Below are 21,541 nucleotides of genomic sequence, written 5' to 3' on the forward strand. Positions count from 1 at the left end.
AGATAAAAAATAATATTAACACATCGTTAGTGTAAGCAAACATAATGAGATTTTGCATTTAAATGAAATTTTATATACTCACAGGAAGCATCATCTAGTGGTTAAAGTATAGAATTGGGAACTGAATGATGCTGCTTCTGTTCTTGGCCATTCTGCTGCAGGTTTTGTTCCAAATAGAGAAGAGCAGAGGTCAAAAATATATGTGTATAAAAGAGTTTTCCATTTTTAATAATGACATGAGATAAGGCCTTATCCTAAAGTATTACAGAGAAACAGAGCTTTGATTTTAGATAAGATTTCTATGAAAGCCAGCTCAGAATTTCAAAAAAGGGACAGATCAGAGTTAAATGAAAATGGATATGAGAGAAAAGTCATACTCAGTCTGAAATCATGCAAAGAGAGGTATTTAAGTTTAGTCTGAGGTCAGGAAATGTAGAAAGCACCAAGGGAAGTAATGGCACAATAGTTAGTTAAAGGGTCATGAAATGTGTCGATCTCATACACCCATGAAATTTTGGTAGCTGTCTGGCAAAGGATATTAAAAGCCTCCTTTTGTATGAATGTAAAATTACTCATATAGAGAGATTTGTGCAAAGTCTAGGGTAGAATTCATGGTCTTCACAGGGTTGGTGCCTGCAGTTTGAATGGGAATGGATTCAAATGAAGTCACGCCCAGCTGTGGTCAGCTGCACAGGTAATGTGCACATGTGAAACTGCCATATGATAGAAAAAGAACTTAGCTGAGACAGCTTGGAAAGTTTGACCCCAGGTATGCAGAGCTTCGTCTGCATTTTCCTTGTCCTAGCACACCTTCATGCCATCACCAGGTTTCTCTCTCTTTCTATAGTATCCAGGATCTTATTGAGCAGGTCAGCTATTAATTTAAAACCCTGGAATTAATGCACCATAGATGTCTCTTCTGTTCATAGTCTGCTGCTCTGCATTCTAGATTTGGAAGGTGGTGGTGCTTGGACATTCCTAAAATGTGAACGTATTTGTTTCCAAGATAAGAAAATATATAGGTCTTTCAATCACATATGGGCAGAACACTTGTCTCTGGATATCAGGTGTAATCTAAGCTTCTAATATTAAGATGTTCCTAATGTTCCTTATATCCTGCTCATCGACATGCCCAATGTGTCTCCAGCCTGGAGACTGCTGAGCACTTCAGCATGTCTTGTACCTCAGACCTGTCAGGATTTCAAACTTAGAAATGGATGCAAGATTCAATGTTATGGCGTTGACACACTCAGTCTGGTCTAGATGCATTCATCCAGCAGTTGGGAGATCCCACTTCAAATCCCACCTCTGCCTAAGTAGATATGAATTTGCGTTTTCTGCCTCTCTGGGGAAGGACCATAAACAACAGGCTCAGAGGAGGCTTTGAGAAACGGTGGTGGGACAGGGAGTTAAGACTGTCCTTCCCTTGTTTCAAGCTATTCAAATTTCTATGAAGTGATTAAATGTTCATTGGACTGGGGAAGAGCAGGAGGAGAATGAAAGAACTGTACCAAGAGATAGAAGAGAAGGGGCCAAACATTTTCAGATATTTAAAGCACTTGAAGCTGGAATTTAATATTCCAAGTAAGAGCTCCAAAAAGGTTGGAGAGGATGTTGTCTGTATTTTGTGAGTAAGGGATGGCTTAAATATCCATCTTCAGGAGATGGTACATAATGATGAATTGTGGAAGTCCCAGCTCAGAATAGCACCCGTGCTGGGAAGGAGGGGGAGAAGAGAAGGGCACCTCCATCTCCATGCAGCAGCATCACTCAACCAGCCTAATCAGATCGGCCTTCCAGATGTTCTGTGCTGAGGCACCTGACTTCCCCATTTAATGGCACATCAGGGTCTAAGTCAGGATGTGGACTGTAAAGTGTCAAAGCGCCAAGAAGTATCTCTGAGGATGTAGTCCATCGTACTTCATGCATCAAGAATCCCAGTGATACCTGTAAACCTCTTTGTGAAGCTCTTTAAAATCTCCAATGAAAAATGAAATAGCACTATTTTTTCTAATCAGAATTTATTAAAAATCTAAGAGAGGCAAGGTTTTAGAGGCAATTCTATCTTTTATTAGATCAACTGCTATACTTGAAAGAAGCAGGCCAGCTTCCAGGCATGAATCTCTTCTTTGTAATCTTGATCACTGCTCATTACCACAAGATGTTGCAAAATCAACCTCCCAGTTTGTCTCATCTTTGAATGTCTTTCTCATTATATTGCAGGAAGTTATATTTTCTTCTATATTGCTGATTTTGTGATTATTCCTATTACTCATCTTGCCTGAAGTGTAGTTTACAAAAGCTGGACTGCATTACCTTTTACAGCTCCAGAGACTTCTTTGCAGCAGCAGAATACCCATCTGCCATGTTCCATCTGCTTTCCACTTCTGGATCTGCCACCTGAATGTAGAAAGCCAAAAAAGTATGTCCAGCATTTTGCATTCTAGGAGGCACACATTCAGGAAGTGTATTTAATGATGAAATGTTTAATAGTTAATTAATGAATTTTTTACAACTGGAACTCTAAAAAGAACAGCTGTTGCTTAATTTATTTATGTTAAGTTACCCCAATGCACTTGGGTTCATGGTTAAAAAAAGTTAGTTCCTTGAGGGTTAAAAAGAAGAAAGAAGCTGGGGATGGAGAGGAAAAATAATTACTTTTTTTCTATATTTCCAAAATGACTGTCATCTTTCTGTGGAAAGTCAGTGTCTGTGTCCATTCACCTGCTCTTCTCTAACTTTAAAGTATCTAGTCTGATATCCAATAGTTTGTGCAAATGCTCTGGAGAGGGAATTGGACCTGTTTGTTTTGTTTTGTTTTCTCTTTGGTTTTCTCTTTAAAAGTTTCATTAGGCTTTCAGAATTTATACATGGATATGCATTAACAAGAAAGCAGAAGCTGGCCAAAAAAATGAGGTAGGTTTTCAATGAAGTTTGTCTGTAACATTTTCCTCCAGTAAATGGAGCACTCTGTTGTTGCCTCCAGGAACCTGTTAAGTTTTGCATTTGTCCAAATTTAAGACATTCTGAGATGGGATTTTGTCTCAAGCTGAGTCCTGGGGCTGGAGTTCAGCTACTGAAGCACTAATGTAACTGTGTATTTTTTCATTGTAAACAGTTTTCATAAAAATTTGGTTGAATTTTGTTATTTTCAACTTCAAATGACAAGCAAGTCTTCTCCCAATCCCCAGATAGTCATGAATATATTGTTTATATCCATATGAGGCTAAACTCTGGCTAACTAACACCTGTACCATATGCTGTGAGTTCAGTGCATTATTTATGGAGCAAAGCATTATTCATAGATATGAATAAGGGTAATGACAGCCTGGCCTTCTGTTTTCCCCCTTTCTTCTTTCTAATAAACCTGCAAAATATAAGGAGGACTTCAGGAACCTTTACTTTACAGGAGGAGTCAAAGTTGAGAATTGTGATGAAAAAACCTGATAATTATGTAAGAATAACAGGGCATAAAAAGTCAATTGTTTGCAAGGTGTTGGGAGTTCGGCAAGAAAGTATCAAAACAACATCGTGTAATGTCTTCATTATAAGACTATGGATGCTGTGCAGAGCAACATTAATGAGCTCCTCTAAAACTTTGGGGAAGGTTAAACCAGTCTAAACTCACTTGCTGCTTTCATCTAATTTGGGCATACATTAACGTCTCTACAGTCGCTTGATGCTGAGAAGTAGACAGAAGCCTGCTACAATCCACTAAATATGCTGCCGTGTCGTGTTAACGAAACTATCAGACTTAATAAAACACTTTGAATATATCCCAAAATTGGTTAAAATTGCAAAATAAAACAGAATACAGTCAATCAAAATAAGAGCACAGGCAAGTAAGGAAATAATAAAGCAAAATATTACATTTAAGTGTAAAAGATACTGAAACATTAACATTGGTTTGCATTTTAGAAATTAGTAAAATGATGTTTTAGGATTTGATGCAAAATTTATTAGCCAAGAATTGTTTCTGGAGCAAGGCAGCACTGTTTGTTCTAATATTGGTGAATTCATTACAAAGAAGCATGAATTTGGGAGAAATTTCTCTCTCTACCCATTCTTCCATCTCTACTCCTTTCAGAATTGTAGATATAATTCTTCATGTCACCAGGACATATTGAAATATAACACATTTCTTGAAAGCTGTTCAGTTCCTTCTCTTTTATGCAAGTGCATGGAAAATTATTTTGTTGGCTCAGGCATTGATAGAGTAATAGCGATTTCTGCAAGCATAACTATTCAACTTCATTATTTATTTGGAGAAATTCCATGGAATGGAGCAGGAGGAATGAAATTGAGGGAATTTATTGCAATTTAAAGTTAAAAAAAATTGTTAATTAGCATGAAATAAGAAAGAAAAATCAAAACTTTCCTGTATTTAGTTGCTGGTAAGGTTTTGGGGTTTTTTTACATGAATGTCATTTCCTTCCCCTTAGCAGATATTTCCAATTCATGACCCATACCTATCTGAGACTGTGAGAACCACTCTTAAGGTGTCTGTAGAACTTTGCTAAGAAAATCAAGTCTATTGAGTAAATTTTAGGGAGCTGCAAGCGAAACAAGGTTGAAAACAAATGCTATATGATATTCCCAGTGCAGAACTAGATAATTTTTTTCCAGTATTGTTATTAAGGTCTGAAGATCTTATGCTAAAAAACTTGGAGTCAACAGAAAAACCATTTCTGACTTTCAGGGATTTGGAATCTCAGTTTATTGGAGTTTTGTTTGTCTTTAGTGCCTTTAATGTACATAAGAAGATGCTTGAATAGTAGTGATTGGAATTTCCTAACGTGGTCATTTGGCAGACAAGGGTAGGATGTTAGAGATTGGTACTACTGGGTGTTGTATTGATGCTTTTCCACTGACTGGCTGGATGACCTTTGCACACCATTCAGCCCACAGATAATTTATTGTGAAGAGCCAGAAAATAAGAAGAACCCATTTTTTTCTGTTCAGAATCCAGCAGCTGTGAAATTTAAAATAAAGCATCTTCAGCGATTCTCAGACAGGGAAAGAGGCAAAACGCTTGAAGGCAGCAACGCAGAAGTTTCTGTCCTGCAGACAGATGCACAGTGGCTGGTAGCCAAATAGAGGAAAAAGTTGCTTGTGAAAATACTTGCACAAAAAGATTTTTCCTCAAAATAATAGTTTATTCTTCTGAGTACAATGGAATATAGAATAACTCCACAAAAGATGATGTTGTACTGCAAGAACAGAGCTGAGTTTGGCCCATGAGGAGCAGAAATCTTTTGCCTTTTCCCTTGTAGAATCTGGAAGAAAGAAGTATGATGTTAAGGAAAAAGAAAGTTATAAGAGTGGGAGGCTGCCGTGGTGGTGACCAATATTCCACTGCTTTAAGTCCTGATGCTTATTATATTGTGTGTTCTGGGTTTAATTACAGATCCGGAGTGTAGTGCTAATAAGGCTGCACAGTTTTGTCTTCTTCCTCTCTCTGAGGCAGAGCTAATTAAAATAAGCATTAATTAATATATGCGTTGAGGTCCCTGAACTTTAGGTGATTAAAATAGTCTAAGTAATATATTATAACTTATAGCACATGGACCACTATGAAATAGTTTAATGTCACTGACTGTCATGTCACTGACTATAAAATGTAACCTATCCCAAATGCCACGCATGATAGGGAGCAGAGCAGTTTGAATTGACCAGCTCTGTGTCCCTGGAAGAGATCTGTTGAGCTGTCAGTCCCTGGACTCCCTTCTCAAGCCAGCCACAGGGGGACATTAATGGCAAAAACTTTGAATCTTTGATCCCAGTACCTTTTTCTGATGCAAAGACTTTGCCTTTTAGTCAGGTACTTACCAGCCTATTTCTGGTTTTATGTGTGCTCTAGAAAAGTTGCAGGTTTGAGTAAGGCTTTTTTTTTATGTCTTTGTGTTTTTGGGTCTCTAACTAACCCACACCACCTTTGTCCTCTTGTTGTGGGTAATGCATAGGCAGTAATTACTTAAATATTGAAAACATATTTACTAGCTCCACAATTTCTTTTTGCATCCATTACTGACATTTTATGGTGGTTATCATCAAGGCATATGCACTGTCAGCAAAGAAGACAAGTAGACCTTTTGGTCTAGAATACTTATTTAGAATATGAATTCAGTGAGCAGTAAACGTGGCAGTGAATGTTAATAAATGCTAGAGTCAAGACTACCTTAGTGCTAAATAGAGCAGTTCCTGAGCAAACGGGACAGCTTTTAAATGATCAGCACAGTGGTGCCACCCTTACTGCTACCTCAGGATGATCATGCCTTCTACTTCACACCTCTGATGAGAGGAGGATGTTCATCTCCTTGCTATGATATCCTTCAGGTCTCCTTCAGACATATCATTAAGTTAGACAGTCCTCTGCTTTCAGGAAAAGGGTTAAAGATCTGCTTTACAAAATGACCTCAGCTCCGGTCTTCCACGCCCATCCCCCTCATACACACAGCAAAATCCTCCTGCTAGAAAGCATTCAACTGAAATACCCTGGCTTCTGAGAATTTTGAATTTGTATCTTGATGTCTAGGCCACTTTTTGGTGCTGATTTCTTCTTATAATCACCATGGCAGCAATACTTAACTCATTTCATTAAAAAAAGAAGCTTTTTTGACACTTTGTCTATGAAGAACTGTGCCAAGAAAAAAAAAAAAAGATAATTTTTGTAATTTATTACATGACAACACAAAATTGGAAGCCTGCAATCAGTGGGAAGTAAAAGCTTTCAAAAATAAAGCTACAAGGTGATAAGTTAAAATTGCTGGTTGTCACATCCATCCTACTGCTTTTATCCATAACTGCTGTTCCTTTTACAAAATTCTGGATTTATTAGCAACCACTGGAGGCCTTCAGACACCATCAGCCCTTGCAGCTCCCAGGTTAATGACTGTATTAATTACTACCAATGTACAGTTTCCTAAGGCCCTGTACCGGTTGCTATGCTTTTGTCTCAGACACATCTAAAAATCCAGTCTCTAGCTTGATTTAATGCCACCGTCTTCAGCGTTGAGCGTTACTCTAAGATGAAACTATTTGCAGGTCTCTGTATTTGTATTTGACTGTAAAACAGGGTCAGTTGATTGCAGCAAAATGGGCCTTCATGCAGGTTCCAGGGGGAAAAGGGCAGCAGATGCTTTAGTCTAGCCTCCTCTCTGAATGCACAGTCATTGCACCTGAAGAAGGAAAGAACTGTATGGTTGATCACTTATATAAAGGTTAAGGAACAAAGATACAACTTTCCAGATCTCTTCCTGGCCTAGTGGTATCTGTCTTGTCTTGTATTTTAAATAGAGTCTGACTCTATATTGCTCTTCAGGGCTCTTGTTCAGTGCTGTAGTCACAGAACCACCCATTCTGGGAAGGTCTGAGGCTGCCGTGAGTACCCTCTCTCTCCAGGTAACCCGTTAGGTTGGTCCTTCCTACAGGCCACCTAAGTAGCCACTTTCATGTTTTCTCCTCTGATGTGTCTCATGCTGAGGGACTGCCCTCTGCAAATATCCATCAACATCTACTTCATCATCATACTTCAAAACTATTTTGCTCTGTAGATCCATTTATGAGTTCCCAACAGAGTACATGACAACACTGGCAGCCAGTGGGCTGACACTGTAACTCCCACCAGCTAGGGCTGTCTCATTGCCTTCTTCCCATGACAGGTAGATCACTTGTGAAATTTCCTGCCAAAGGATATGGTAGATTCTAAAAATTTACAAGGGATGACTGAAGCTCATGAAGATAAATCCACTGAGCATTGCAAAATACTTGAATCCCACATTCAGAGAAATAAGATCCTGAGCTAAAATCATTAAAGGCAGAGAGATTATTAGTAAGTTTCACGTATGGTTGTCCTGTTCTTATGATTCAATAACCATCCACTTATGGCCATACTTTGTGGAGTTTTTTTAATTGAAACACCAGAATAAGAGATTGTCAACAGTCCCAGGGGCAAAAACCGTGCTCAGAGATTTCTTAATGCCAATTCTGTAAAAACAGGGTGCTCTGCTGGTTAGACCTTTGGTCTAACCCCCTGTAGTCATTCTTAGGTTTTGCTTTTATGTATCTAAAATGGGAAGCAAAATCAGAGTATTTCACTCTTTGTTACTATTTTTATTGTTTTTCCAGCAGCACAACTGAATTAGTTACAAACACACACATAGACAGTATTAGAACAGTGGCACCTAAGGCAAAAACCCCCAAATCTTAAGCTTTACCCCCACATCCCAGTAACAACAGAGATGCTCTGATAAGATGCATGTTGGAGGATGTCAGTGATGTCTTGAGCCATCTCTTGGAGAGCTATTGTTTCAATCAGAAGCAGGTAAAGCAGGTCCCTAGTGCATCTTCTACAAAGAATTTTGTGATAGTTTCCCTGTGATTTATCCAGTGGCACAGTGTGAGAGGCTAAAACCCACCATGGGTTTTAGATATTTTGTTAGTGCATTTTCTACCACTAGAAATTTAATAGAATCATTTTCTGCCTTTGAAATATTGGATGCCATATTGATCTTTCTCTTATAAATGCTGTTACTATGGATTTTGATGCCTCCTTTCTTAAAACAAGACACAGAGATTTGTTGTAGAGCATGTTCTCTGTATATGCTTTGTAAATGAGCATAATTTGGAGTGATGGAGATTGCTTTTCTTTTTTTTTTTTTTTTGACCTAGATTTGAGCTACAAAAACAGTATTTACAGGAGGAAAAACTTTTTGAACATCTGAACACCAGAAAAGGTTTTGATTTGATAGCTAATTTCTCCTTTACCTGCATTCTTTTATGCAGACTATAAAGGCAATCTGTCTGTCTGAATACTAAAACATCTACAGGAGCTAATTTTACCTGTCTGTGTCCTCTTAAGGAGAAATATTTCTCCTTAAGAATCTCAGAAAGTTCATTTACTGAATGCTATCCCTTTATTTTTACTTTTTTGTTGCATATACAAATATATTCCTTTACGAATTTCCCAGACCTCCACCTTCTCCCACCTCTGTTAATCAGTATTTCCCAAGTTGGAGATGAAGAATTCTCTGGGTGGATTGGCAGATGACAGCAGCACTAATACCATTTGATACACAAATCCTCAAAGACAATTTAAGCACATATTCTTTTGCTGAAGCTTACAGGAGGTTGGAGCTTGGTGGATTTCAGCACTGGAGTGCTGGCAAAAATGTAGCTAGCTCACCACCAGCTCCATCACAAAAATCAGCTCTCAGCACCACATTCCCCTCCTGTACCATACACAGCACAACATGCACTGGTCCTCTTGTGCTGCTTCCCACACACAGAGAGTCCAGACTGCTGCAAACATCTCACTGAAAACTACTAGTGACTCTCACTGTCTATCATATGTGCATACCTTTAAACCTTCTCCAGCTCTGTCCTCTCATGTTTTTCACAAAATTCTTTGTAAAAGGTGCACTAGGGACCTGCTTTACCTGCTTCTGATTGAAAGAACAGCTCTCCAAGAGATGGCTCAAGACATCACTGACATCCTCCAATGTGCATGACTTTAGAAACTATTTAGAGCTCCAAGTTTATGTTGTGTCCCACCCAAAACTTCTCTGCTGTCCATTGGCATTCAGCTCAACTGTGTTTGCTGTCACTGGACAGCCTCTACTCTGAAGTTAAGCCCACATTGGACTAAGCATCCTTAGCATGCTCTGGTCACTGTTAACTGTATTTAAATCAATTTATAGACAATTCACTTGAATTAAAATCAGACCACAAACTCTAATCTAGGTTTACTTAGAGACACTTTACCCAGATGGCACATGCACTCTGTGTAAATGCATTTTACTGATCAATCTATGCCATTTTAATTAAATACAAAGTCCAGCCAAAGTACTTTTTGTGTGCTGCTTTTTATGAACAATATTGCAGAAGTGCTAATCGTATCTGGAGCAACCAAAGGCTATACTACCAAATGATTCTTGTAAGGAGTGTATAGATGCTTGATTCTTTTGTTTTCTGTTTCCTTCTTCTCCTTTTCACTCCTGCAGCTATCTTTGGGAGCCTTCTGCTCTGTTATCTCTTAATTTAATTTCCAGTGTTGAACATGATGCCCCTGAAGTTGCCCAAAACTTGCAGTTTTCCTAAAGCACCTTTCCCCCTGGAGAAGCAGGGAAAGCCTTAAATAGTATTCAAGTCCAGTGTCTTGGATATATGTAGAACTTTTTGAAGGGGTTGTCTCCAGAGTAGGTGCAAGGGTGATGTGCTTTGCCTCCTCCTTGCATCCTTGAGGCGGCTGCCTTGGAGACAGGCAGTGGATGATGTGTGTGAGCTGGCTATGAAAGCTGTGCACTGATGTGCTGCTCTTGCGAGGCCACATGCTCTGGAGGGTATTCCTCAGCTGGACCAGCTAGTGTGCTTTCAGGCTCACCCCTGTACAGCAGACATGTTTAGTTTTGAGAATATTTAAGCTTTGATCCTACCCTTGCCAGGCACTGTAGCCGCGTTTTGTGTGACCTCAGACTAGTTACTTACTATTTTTGTGCTTCTGTCCTTTTTCTTTTGCAGTTAGCTGCAAGAATAGTCATTGAAGTATATGAAGTGCTCAAAAAATGTACTTCAATAGTCTGAACTTCAAAAAATGCCTTGAATGTTATTCCTTCCTTAAGTGAAAGCATTTGTTCTCCGTGGGGGCTGGGTAGCAGAAGGTCATCTGTGGATAGTGTGGTAACATAGTCTTTTATGTTCTTTCATGTTCTGAAGAACTGGAATGGACATACATATGCTTGTTCAGAGTCAGAAGGACTCTGCACAAAATTTTCCCTGAATTAAAGAGTAATTGAAGACACAGAGAACACAGCAGGATGGTTCCCTGGCAGTTGGTTACATCAGGCTCTATCTTCCTACCACCTTCACTACCAAGCAAATGCAACAAGAGCAGGAGGTCTGTGCTGTGCAGATAGGCACTAGACATGGCAAGTACAGTTTCTTACTGACTTTGCTCCTTCACCAACATGGTACAGTGGGACTCATTAAAAAGCAAATACTGTAGTGTGGATGCTTTAGTAAATGGCTGTGCCTGTATGCATGACTCAGTACAGTCACAGCTACAGCCTAAGTTGTCTAAGCAGCAACTAAGCTAGTGCTAACAAGTGCCCTGGAGGTAGGATTCTAGGTACAACATTTGTGTAGTGCAATAATTTAGTATAATTTTTTATGCTTCATAATTTGGTGCGTTCCCACACAATTCAGCATAGCTGGTACTAATGGAAGACAGAGGGACACCAGCTAATGGTGCTCTGTTGCACTGAGTGTAGTACCTGGTATCCACATGGTTTTGCAAAAGTACCAGTGGGGATGTTGTTTTTGAGTATATGGATTGGTGCATAGCTAAACACACAGCTTCAGGCAGAGCTGTAGCTGTACCACTGCAGGGAAAGAGACTGGGAACACATCCACAGCAGACCCACACTGGGATGGGGTGTTTCCCCCACATGCTTCACATCCTATTGTACTTTCCAGACTGGTGAATGAAGCAGAGCTTAGAAAATGGAATAAGTTTTTTTTTCTTTTTCCTTTTTTCTTTTTTTAAATAAATTTTCTCTTTTCCCCTTATTTGTGAATTTCTGCAAGAAAAGAAACTGCAGCCCCAACTTTTGGAATGCATCCAGCTATCAAAATTCAATGATGTAGTGACAACTAAGTACTTTAATTCAGTTTGAAGTCAGAGTAATTCAGCAAGAAGGGAATTTATTGCAAAGTACTATTCAATCCCACACATACATTAGACAGCAAATGGACTGTACATTATTATTATTTCATTTTCAATTTCTGTCAGTTGTGCTGTGGGAATTTTTTTTTCACATAGAGTGTTTAATTCTGGAAGCAATAGTCAGTTCTTAGTACTGGAAGGAAGTAACAGTGGACAAAACCACCTACAGACTGGCAAATTTAGAGCATCTCTAAATCCATCATCAGCTTCATTCTTTGGCATATTTCAGTTACATACCACAGACAACACAGACAGCAGCTTAACAGTAAATATAGAAATCAGTTTCTGCATAGCTGAAGCTACAGGCTTTCCATAGGCTGGCCGGGACGAGCTACATGGCAAGTGCTGCACGTGCCTGACGCTATCTGGCAGTCTCGTTTCTGTGTCAGTGTGACACACCAGTCACGCTGTGTCCAACCCTATTTTCTGGTGCCCTCTGGACACCAGCTCTAAACCTGCCAAGGATTTTTACATACATCAGCAGATGCCTGTTCAGTTCCACCTTTAAAATCTTATTTTCACTGTTAATTCTGGCCCACACTTTCCATGTAACTGTAGATAAGCTAGGGGGTGGCAGGGCTCCCAGATATAAAATACCTGCAATAGCTGCTCAGTTCTTCAGGAAGCAACATTCAGTGGCATTGTCTCCAGCCGTGCAGACACTGGTCTGAGGATCACTGTATCTGTGAAGGGTACCACTAGATGAAACTTGTATATCAGTCCATGTGTGTAGCCACATGCCGGCCCTTAGTGCTGTTTCATTTAATTAATTAGGTCGGTTCAATAACTGCCTAACTCTGCTTTGTAAATTGGTACCCAAAAAGCAGTGAAAAGATGGTGTTAAGTGCACACCAGCAGGACACGAATGTTGTTACGCAAGCACATTTCTATGGGAAAAGGACAGCTCAACTCCCAGCTGAATAAAAAGTGGGAAAAAATTATGGCCTGTCATAATAACAATGACAGTCTCCTTGTGCATCCTTCCACGCAGGAACAGGGAGGCAAAGGAGCCCGAGCTGTGCAAGCCGCAGCATCCCTGCTGCAGGATGTGCAGGCACGTGCCAGTGGCTATCCAGCAAGGAGAGCATGGTCGTGCAGGCGGTGAGAGGCCAACACTGCCTGACAGGACGGAGCTTGTGCCGATGGCCTTTCTCCCAAACTGATGCCAGTGCTGTGGTGAAAGTGGGTTTTTTTCTGTGCTGAGTGGAAGTGCTGGGCCAGATTCCACTCTCTTTTCCTTGATTTAGGAAAAACACATTTTAGGAATTAATGCCTGACTCAGTTTTGGTTTTGTCTGTGGAGATGGGTTTTGTCTGTTCTACCCAAGCTTCTAGATAATGAACTGCAGCCCCCTCATGTCATAAACTAGCTCTGCCTAAGGAAGGAATGCTTACACAGGGGCTTGTTGCTAAGAACTGATGCCAGAGAATCATGGCACAAACATTTTCACCTTGACCCAGTGCTCCATCCTTCTGAGCTCCTGAAATAGCTGTGATCTTTGTTGATTCATACATTTTATGCATGCTTGCTGTACAGCTGGAAAACAAGCAACAGAGCTTTTCTTTGGAGATTGATGCAGAATTTGGACAGATTCTCCAGAAACACAGTGGCCAGGGTGATTGAATCTATCAAGCATAACAACATGAAGTGATATGATGGGGATATGATATAAGCTTTCTCAGTTCAGTGATGAGGACTGGCAGCAGAAGCCTCAAAATAAATGTTCAATTTGTTGAGATTGTGTGCTTTTTTGGGCCTCCTTCCACAACTGAACATATATGATGGAAAAAGTTAAGCAACCTCCAAAACTTTGCAAAGTCACAATGTATGAACTGATGGTAAAAGAAAGTGAATGCTGACTATTAGAAGACAAATTAAAATGTTTGGAGAATTCCTGGTGGATATGGAGATAAAAGAATATTTCCCAAGAGAGAATATGTCTAAATCAGCATAAAACAAGAACTAGCCTTTAGAATTTTGTCTGGTGGTGCAACCCCAGCTCAATGGAGCGTGAAGCATGACAACTCATCCATGGCATCTGCGGGCCACCTCCACACCGTGGTTTGTATGTTCTGCTAGGAACAGGCACAGTCGCTCCAAGTTACACAACTCTGGAGTAATCTCAATGATCAGTGAGAGACATTGAGTATGAAGAACGAAGTGAAGCTCCTTAAAATAAAGGCCAGATGAGACACTTAGCCTAAAGCTGCAAGAGCCATTGAAATAATTGCTAACTCCTTAACCTTTCAAGAAAAAAATTAGCTGAACTGTAAAAACTGAAGGATTAAAAAGTGGGGAGGGGGGAGATAGAGAAAACTAGTAAGAGGAAGACACTTTTAATTTGCAACCTGCTCTCTTCATCAGAATTGCTTCAGGATAATCAGGCAGATGCGGATGTTTCTTGGAAGGTAATGCTTGAGTGGTGAAGGCAGAATACGACGGTTGGGTACAACATGCTTGCAAATTTGACAGGTTACATTATCTTTTATTGACATCCAAACAGAACTGCCAGACTCTGGAGGCTTTATTTTTGCATCAGCCTCTTTTTTTTATGACATCTGCCATCTTTAGAAGTTAAACAAACTTTTTATTGCTGAGTTTTAGCAGATTATCTCAAGCAGCCTTGGCTGCTTCTTGGTAAATTGTGCGATACATGATGTGTTTCTGACTTTAACCTGAATTTTTTTCTCCTTTTCTTTTTTTCTATAAAATAATTTGAAATAATTTATGAAATTCACTCTGTGTTATAATCTAACTTTGATCTGGGGGGACAATACCAAGGCGAAATAGAAAAAGATGGATTATAGTTCCTACATTAATAGACTTAGAGAAAAAAACCCCTGGTACACTTTATGAAATGAAAAAGATAAGAGCATGAATTAATAATACTTTAACAGCACTGGCACAAAATCCTTGGATGGTAATGCTCCAAAACTACTCACATTGATTTAAAATCTATATTTAAGACAGTTAGGTTTAGAAGTCCCTCTTCAGCTGCATCAGATATAGATTTTCAATTTACAAGATTATTTTAAATCGAGGTGTTTAATTCAGAAAATATCATATAAAGCTTTCCATGCTCAAAAGTAAATTCCTTTCTTTTGCTCTCTCAAATTATGCTAGTTAAAGTTTAACAGTCATCACTGATAAATGCTTCTGTATGACCATGTCAAAGCAGAACTGCTACATGACCCACAGAGGCCTTGTCCCAAGCTATGTGGTTATAGACTTTGGAGTCTGGAGTGAGGGAAAACCCCCTGTGGATACAGATCAGAAGAAGATGAGGCTCATGGAGCACTTAAAGTCACTGAGGGCCAAATTCTGCCTGAGGTGATGTGGCTCTATTGAGTATCACAACGGTTTGTGTCCATGCAAGGGCAGAGTTTGTCAAAACCGTTTTACTACTAATAAATAGAGATTGATCAACTTAAAAACAAAGTTAGCCAGTTCTTTTCTTTATATTGAAGTAGCAGCATAATACAATTGATTATTGCTTTCTTGAATTCCAAAACAGTTCTTGAGGACTTTGCTGGAAGCGTGTACTGTTCATTCAAAGGGAAATGATTACAGCCTGCAGCTACATTAATGTTCGGATATGTAATTAGTACAGTGTCACTTTAAACAGCAAATTAATTCACAGTGGTTAGGTAAATTGGAACTCACATCTATTTTTCTGTAAAGTGACTGAAATTTTTAGTGTGCCCCACCCAGCAAAACTGTGCTCTCCAAAGAAAGGGGTGAACTGGTGTGGAAGAGATGTGAAATTTAATTAGAACTAAAGGGTATTTGTCACAAACTCAAAAATTGTTACAAAGCATGCAAGCTGGGAAAAAAAATTGATTCCCACAGTGGCAAGAAATTTCTCCCTTAACTAATGATAGTAATGGGCAGAGAAGACAGTATCCAGATCCAAAGGAAAGTGCTAGTTTACGTTTAATGGCTTGAAGATGAGGAAAAATCACCCTGGCTTGAGTTCAAATTCATATTCTGTGGCTTCAGTATTCCTGTAATGTGTTTCTGAAACTGGAAAATAATTCTCTTCTCATTTTGGGTCCAGCCACACCACTGAATTTTATGTGTGGGCTTGGTGGTGGAAGTCAGAATTCCTCTCAGACCTTTAGTTTAGAGGTTTGATTTGATGACCAGGTCTGGAATGGCATCTTCTCATCCCGGAGAAAGAACCCCTTGGGCACCTCTGAGGTCATAGGAACGCATTGTGTTCTTGCTCCTTATGCAAACGGCAGAAGTAATGACTGTCTGGCTAATGATATCTGCCAGTGATTGTTCTTGAATGACTCACTGTGAGGACTACACAGGCCTGCTTAGCTGAGACGCCAGACTTCAATGATCATTCACTGCAGCTTCCAACTTCCACTCACACTGGGGATGAGGGGAGTGAAACACTAGGCAAGAGGTGATTTGCAAATCTCTGCCTCCATTCCATCAGGATTCATCATGACTCAAAGTTTATAGCCGTGGAGTGAAAGATGATGGCACTGTCAGAGTAGGGAAATGAATCCTGAGTAATGAGCAGGTTTCCCATTTATCCATAAATCAACTTATCCTTGTTGGTGGTATAAAACAGGTAAAAGGATGCTCTGTATACAGCAGGTTGCTGTGCTAATACATCCTGCTTACTATCTGAGGTGTCTCACAGAGCAGACAACGACACCCTTCCACAGAGCCTTGGGGGCTCAGACTAACTTCTCTCAGAAATGCCTCCAGTGAACAAAAACAAGGAGACACAAAAGGCGCAAGTGCAGAATAATTAAGCAGAATCTTGTCTAACTCAAATTATTTTTATGCTTTTTCCACAGGGCATCAGCAAATCTTTAAGGATGTAATTTCAGCTCTAACCTTGAATTTCCTTGCTGTAGAAATGGATGGAGTGAATCATTTAGTTTTATCTGAACATAATTTTTCTGTAAAAAGCAGATTAATTCCGGGTCCCAAGTTTCTAGTACTCTGTGTTTTGATTTCCTTTTAGTGCCTATATAGGCACAGTTTAGGGAATTGGTAAGACAGATGGAGCTTGGTTAGCATGATTTTTTTTTCACACTGAATATAAAAGTGGTTGGGTATTTTTTTTACTATGCAGCTGAGACATGAAAGGCAGGTGGCTGGAAATAACTAATTTCTAGATAAACTATGTAACTCGTAGCAAAAATCTTAGAATACACGCATAAAAATATTTGGGGATTCTTCAAGTGGCAGACTAATAGCTAAAAGCTGTTGTTGCACTCATCATTAGGCAACCTTAAGAGCCACATTACTGTCAAAAATAATGATGGCATTCCTTTTGATGCCCTCATAGGGAAAGACCTTTTAATTCATAGCTTTGTCCTTTGCCTAATCTGAGGTCTGACCAGTTGAACTGTACTTTATTCCAAGCGAGATAAATCTGGAAATGAACAGGCTGTGACTTTTATTTGAAGTAGATAGGAAAGCTTAAAATAATTAAAATCTTTTGAACAGAAGTCTGACATTTTAGAGAAAACAGCTTATGTAATTTGCTAAATTCTGTTAATGTGAGTACTTATCAACAGAGTGCCTGAACAGGCATTCAGTCGGTCATCCTCACGAAAATAGCAGCTAAGTACACTTCATTTCCTTGCCTGCTTCTTTGAGTGTGTTTGGAGAAGCAAAAGTACCAAACGAAGTAGCAGCAGTATAAAAGTAATATGTGGGGAGTCAGGGGCAAAAAAACAATAAATCTACCAAAGGTTTTTTTGAACAGAGATAGCAATAATCTTGTCTTGTGTACCTGGCTTCAAAGTGCTGATCTTTATTATAATGCATAGCAATATATTGTACTGACTTGACACATATATATATATAAATACATGAAGGGATTTTCCAGCTCTGCTTCTCAAACCATTTCAGTTGGGAAGGAAATGTAAGTCCACAGGGAAAAGAACGCATAGAAGTAAATACTGTGCTCATAAGAAATTCAACGACAGCTCTGAATATTTTCGTTAGCATTAATTTATGACTTGAGTTGAGCAAACTGTAAAAAAACATGCTGTCCTGTGAATATCCTCTTGGATTCACAAGTGAATTTCAGTTTAACTCTTTGAACCATTTCAAGGGGTTGTTTTCTGTGGATATTTGATACAGAGCTTTATTAGCAGAAACTGCTCTCAAAAATGCCCCTTTTAAATTCATAAGTTTGGATGTTCACCAAAAGTGATTTCTTGAGCTGCATATCCACAGTGCCAGTTAGTTAATTAGACAACTAACCTCATCAGGAAAAAGTTTTACATGGCTTATATAATTAAGAAATGCAGTGTGATTTGCAAATGTTCACAACTCCTCATGAGTGATCGGCAGACCTGGAATTATTAATTTCGAAGGCATTCATAAATAATTCTGCAGAACAAATTTGGAAAAGTTGTGATCCATGTAAGGACAATTTTCAAACAAGAAAGAAAAGGCAGCATTTGTTTTTACATGATTAGCTGCTAAGTATTTGCTTAGCTTTATCTACTGTTGAAAGAACAGGTGCTGGCAAAGTTGCCAAAGAAATGCTTTCAGGCATCAGGATCTGGGGATCATGCTGGAAAGTCAGTAGGGCTGATTCCAGCTGCTGCGAGCTGGCGTGTCTTTGCTGAGGTCAGCTGAATGGCAGCTTTAGATTCCAGGTCAGAACTTGGCTTTTCTGCCCCAGGTCGGCAGCTACTCGGGTGCTTTTTCCATTTGCTGTGTTGACAGTACCAATAGCACACAGTGTTATCTGTGCACCTGATTTCCATTCTTCACTTCTCTTCCGCAGATTGACACATAGGTTGAATTCAAAAGTGCAGGGAAAGAGCTTTGCCTGCGAAAGGAACCTGCACACCAGAGGGTTTGCTCTAAACTATTGTGAGACCTCCGGCTACAACACAGGACATGGGAGCTTTTCTGAACCCTCGTGTCTTGTGTTGCAGCCAGAGGGGCACATCTTTTCAACAGGCTCTGAGATAAATAGAAGAAACCAACGTGAAAGAGATGTAAAGACAAAGTGAGAGACGGGTACAGGCATGGGACTTCAATGAACATCTAAAGAAGCAGACTCAGGAATGTGACCGTTGGCATTAGCCTTTGAAGCTTTTTCCTAGATCCAGAGGAGATGTCAGATTTCTGCCTGCTCTTGAATGAAGATTCAAAGTTCTGAATCAGGTAGTAAAAGTCATTGTACTTGCAATGCCACTGGCACTGCTAGTTTTATTTTTTTTTCTGCAAATTTGACTAGGATAGCTGAATTAAACACAAAGCAGTTTGCAATTATCTCATGATCTGTCCTTTTGAAACTCAGCTGTTTTGTATCTGTACTTCAGCAGTTGTAGGTATGAGCTATCCATAGAAATAGAACTAGAATAAGTATCCTCAATGTTTTAAGCAGAGAGAATGCCTATGATTAGCACTGAATTTTTTGTTTCTCCCTGGGACAAATTTTTCACTTCTTTCAGCAGCTGACTTCAGGGTGTGCCTCATCTTGGGTAGGAGCTGCAACACAATTTCTTTGTTTTGGATTAACTTTCCCACTTGTTCAAAATATTGCATGCCTTTTTGTCCCATCCAATAAGGTGTACTCAACTGAAATGTTCCTTTTAAATGCTGCCTTATATGGGATACACTGGGATATAATGTTTTAAATATATGGATTAAAAATATGCTGAAATACTGAAATACTCAGAAGAGGATTATGGACTTATATTTTTGAGTTGTTAAAATAACATAATAAGGGTGATTAAAAATATTCATGTTCCAGTCCTTCCATTTTGACATCTTTTAGGAAGCTACAGAGACATGTCTCGTCATCTGTCAATAGACATGTTTAGATTTTGGTGTAAGAGCTGAATAATTTAGAATATGTTTCCAGACCATCTTTGATCTCAACAGATTTTGCCCCATTCTCTATTGATTGATTTCCGTGGCAACACACACAGAACAAAGTTCTGATCAAGGGATTAACAGGAGCTAAACCTTGGGTCATCACAAGACAGAGTTTTTGAAGATTGCCTTACCAGACAAATACTCTATTTTTGTAGTCTATTTGTGATTACTATTTCCCAGGGGAAAAATAAAAAGGTACTTTTAAGAAATGTAAATAAATATTCTCACCTTCACTTCTCTGATCAGGCTCGATGTTTCCTGCACAGTTTGTGCAGTTATCATTTAAATGAAAGAGGGTGCTTTCATTAACAAAGTGGCCTCCTGGGTCACTGGCTGACTTTTCAATGCCATTTATACTCTTCTGTTTGATCTCCTGAGCTTTGCTGCAAGTCAGCAGAATGAATTAGCAAAATAACCCATGAGAGACCAGTAATCCAATGCCATCTATTACCCCATTTATTCCCACTGGGTTGAAAAGCCCAGTTGTTGCATCTCTGTGTGTGCATGTCTCCTCCTCCAACGTGTCTTTCAGTCCTGAAGGATAAAACCTGATAATCTGAAAAATTTTGATAGAGGAGCTCCATCTCTCAGTATTCTCGAATACAAATCATGTTCGGATGTCTTCTGAGGGGAAAGGGAGTGAGAAAAATTTCCCCATCCCTGTGGAAGGCCTTGGAGGTTTCAACACTTCAGGAGAAAACAGGAACTCATGCACTTGGATAGAAGAACAGAGCTCTGGGTGTAAATTTCTGCAATTGCAAAGTTTACTATAGCCTAAGCATTTTACCTAGTGATTTTTCCCTTTCTAAAATATCCCATATGGGCTTGCAAAAATTCCAAGAGCTTCCTAAAATACTCAAAATGAAGGATGTACTTCAGGGTTTTTTCTGTGATCTTTATTCAAATACTTTTCTTCCTATTGCATGCATTAAGTTTTGCACTTGAATTACAAAGCAAATGGTTTGACAGAAAAATATGCCTATGCTGTGGGAGAGGTGTAGTTTTTTGCTCTGGAATCTATTGGCTAGACTGTACCAGTTCAGTAGAGTTTTGCAAGTAGCTAGCCATCAGACTGTAGCCAAACCCCTAGTTTAAAGAAAAAAACCCAGCAGTTAAGTATAGTTTAATTTTTTTCCCCCAGGAAGTATTGTTATTATAAACTGTAATTAGTGGTTTTAACTCAGCAATATTTCATTTCTCTTACTGGAGAAAAAGCTTCCTAGCTGAGCATCTTTGTTAGAGCTGTCAGTGTCTGCATTCAGAAAAGAGCTGTGATCGAAAACGGGTAATTTCTTGGCAGTTTAGATGGACGCCCCACCAATCAAGAAAGCTGAGGTCTCCTAATGATCTTAAAATAACAGAAAAAGAAATTTTGTCAAACATTCAGGTGTTTTTCAGAGAACCTATTTTCTCAAGTGAGAAGTTTTATTTGTTGGCAGTGGCTGAATGCTTAATTACAGTAGCTGTGCTAAATATCACTGCTGGCGCTTGAGATATATTTAGATTCAGCTCCCTCTGTCTCAGAAAACCCAGCAATTAAAATGCAGCACTGTAACATAACGTAACTGATAATAGGTATAGGGCTAAGGAAGCTTTTAGATGTTGCCAAATCTGCTATTGAAACCATGGATGAAGCATGAAAATGGTGGGAACTATTTCTTCCTGTACTAGTCAGAGCCTGTACTCAGTTCCATCAGTGCAACGTGCAGCAGTACAGGGATTTTCCAGGGAATCTGAAGGAGTTAGGTGCCTTTGACAGTAATAATCACTACAGCATTAGTCTTACTGTCTATAATTGATCAGCTTCACAAGATTTGCTTCAAATAATGAAGCAAAGCTCAGTCCTGAACAGACCTAAAGTATCCCTTTTAAAAGCCTCTCTCCTCTCCTCTCCTCTCCTCTCCTCTCCTCTCCTCTCCTCTCCTCTCCTCTCCTCTCCTCTCC

At 39.3% G+C, this 21,541-nt stretch overlaps 1 long non-coding RNA gene across 6 annotated transcripts in view; it reads left to right on the top strand.

The window, feature by feature from the left end:
• LOC121674407 overlaps positions 1-21,541 on the top strand; it is a 100,528-nt gene that overhangs the window by 22,511 nt on the left and 56,476 nt on the right. The window contains exon 1 of one of the 6 annotated variants that reach the window (XR_006019612.1): positions 18,581-18,880. The exons of the other annotated variants lie outside the window; for them this stretch is intronic. This is a non-coding gene — a long non-coding RNA (uncharacterized LOC121674407). Of the gene's footprint in view, positions 1-18,580; positions 18,881-21,541 lie in introns of those variants that run through there. 6 annotated transcript variants of the gene reach the window in all.

The sequence above is a fragment of the Corvus kubaryi genome, unplaced genomic scaffold (genome assembly GCF_017639235.1).
Source record: "Corvus kubaryi isolate FWS band 111438036 unplaced genomic scaffold, C.kubaryi_AGA036_p1.0 68, whole genome shotgun sequence".
NCBI classification, from domain to species: domain Eukaryota; kingdom Metazoa; phylum Chordata; class Aves; order Passeriformes; family Corvidae; genus Corvus; species Corvus kubaryi.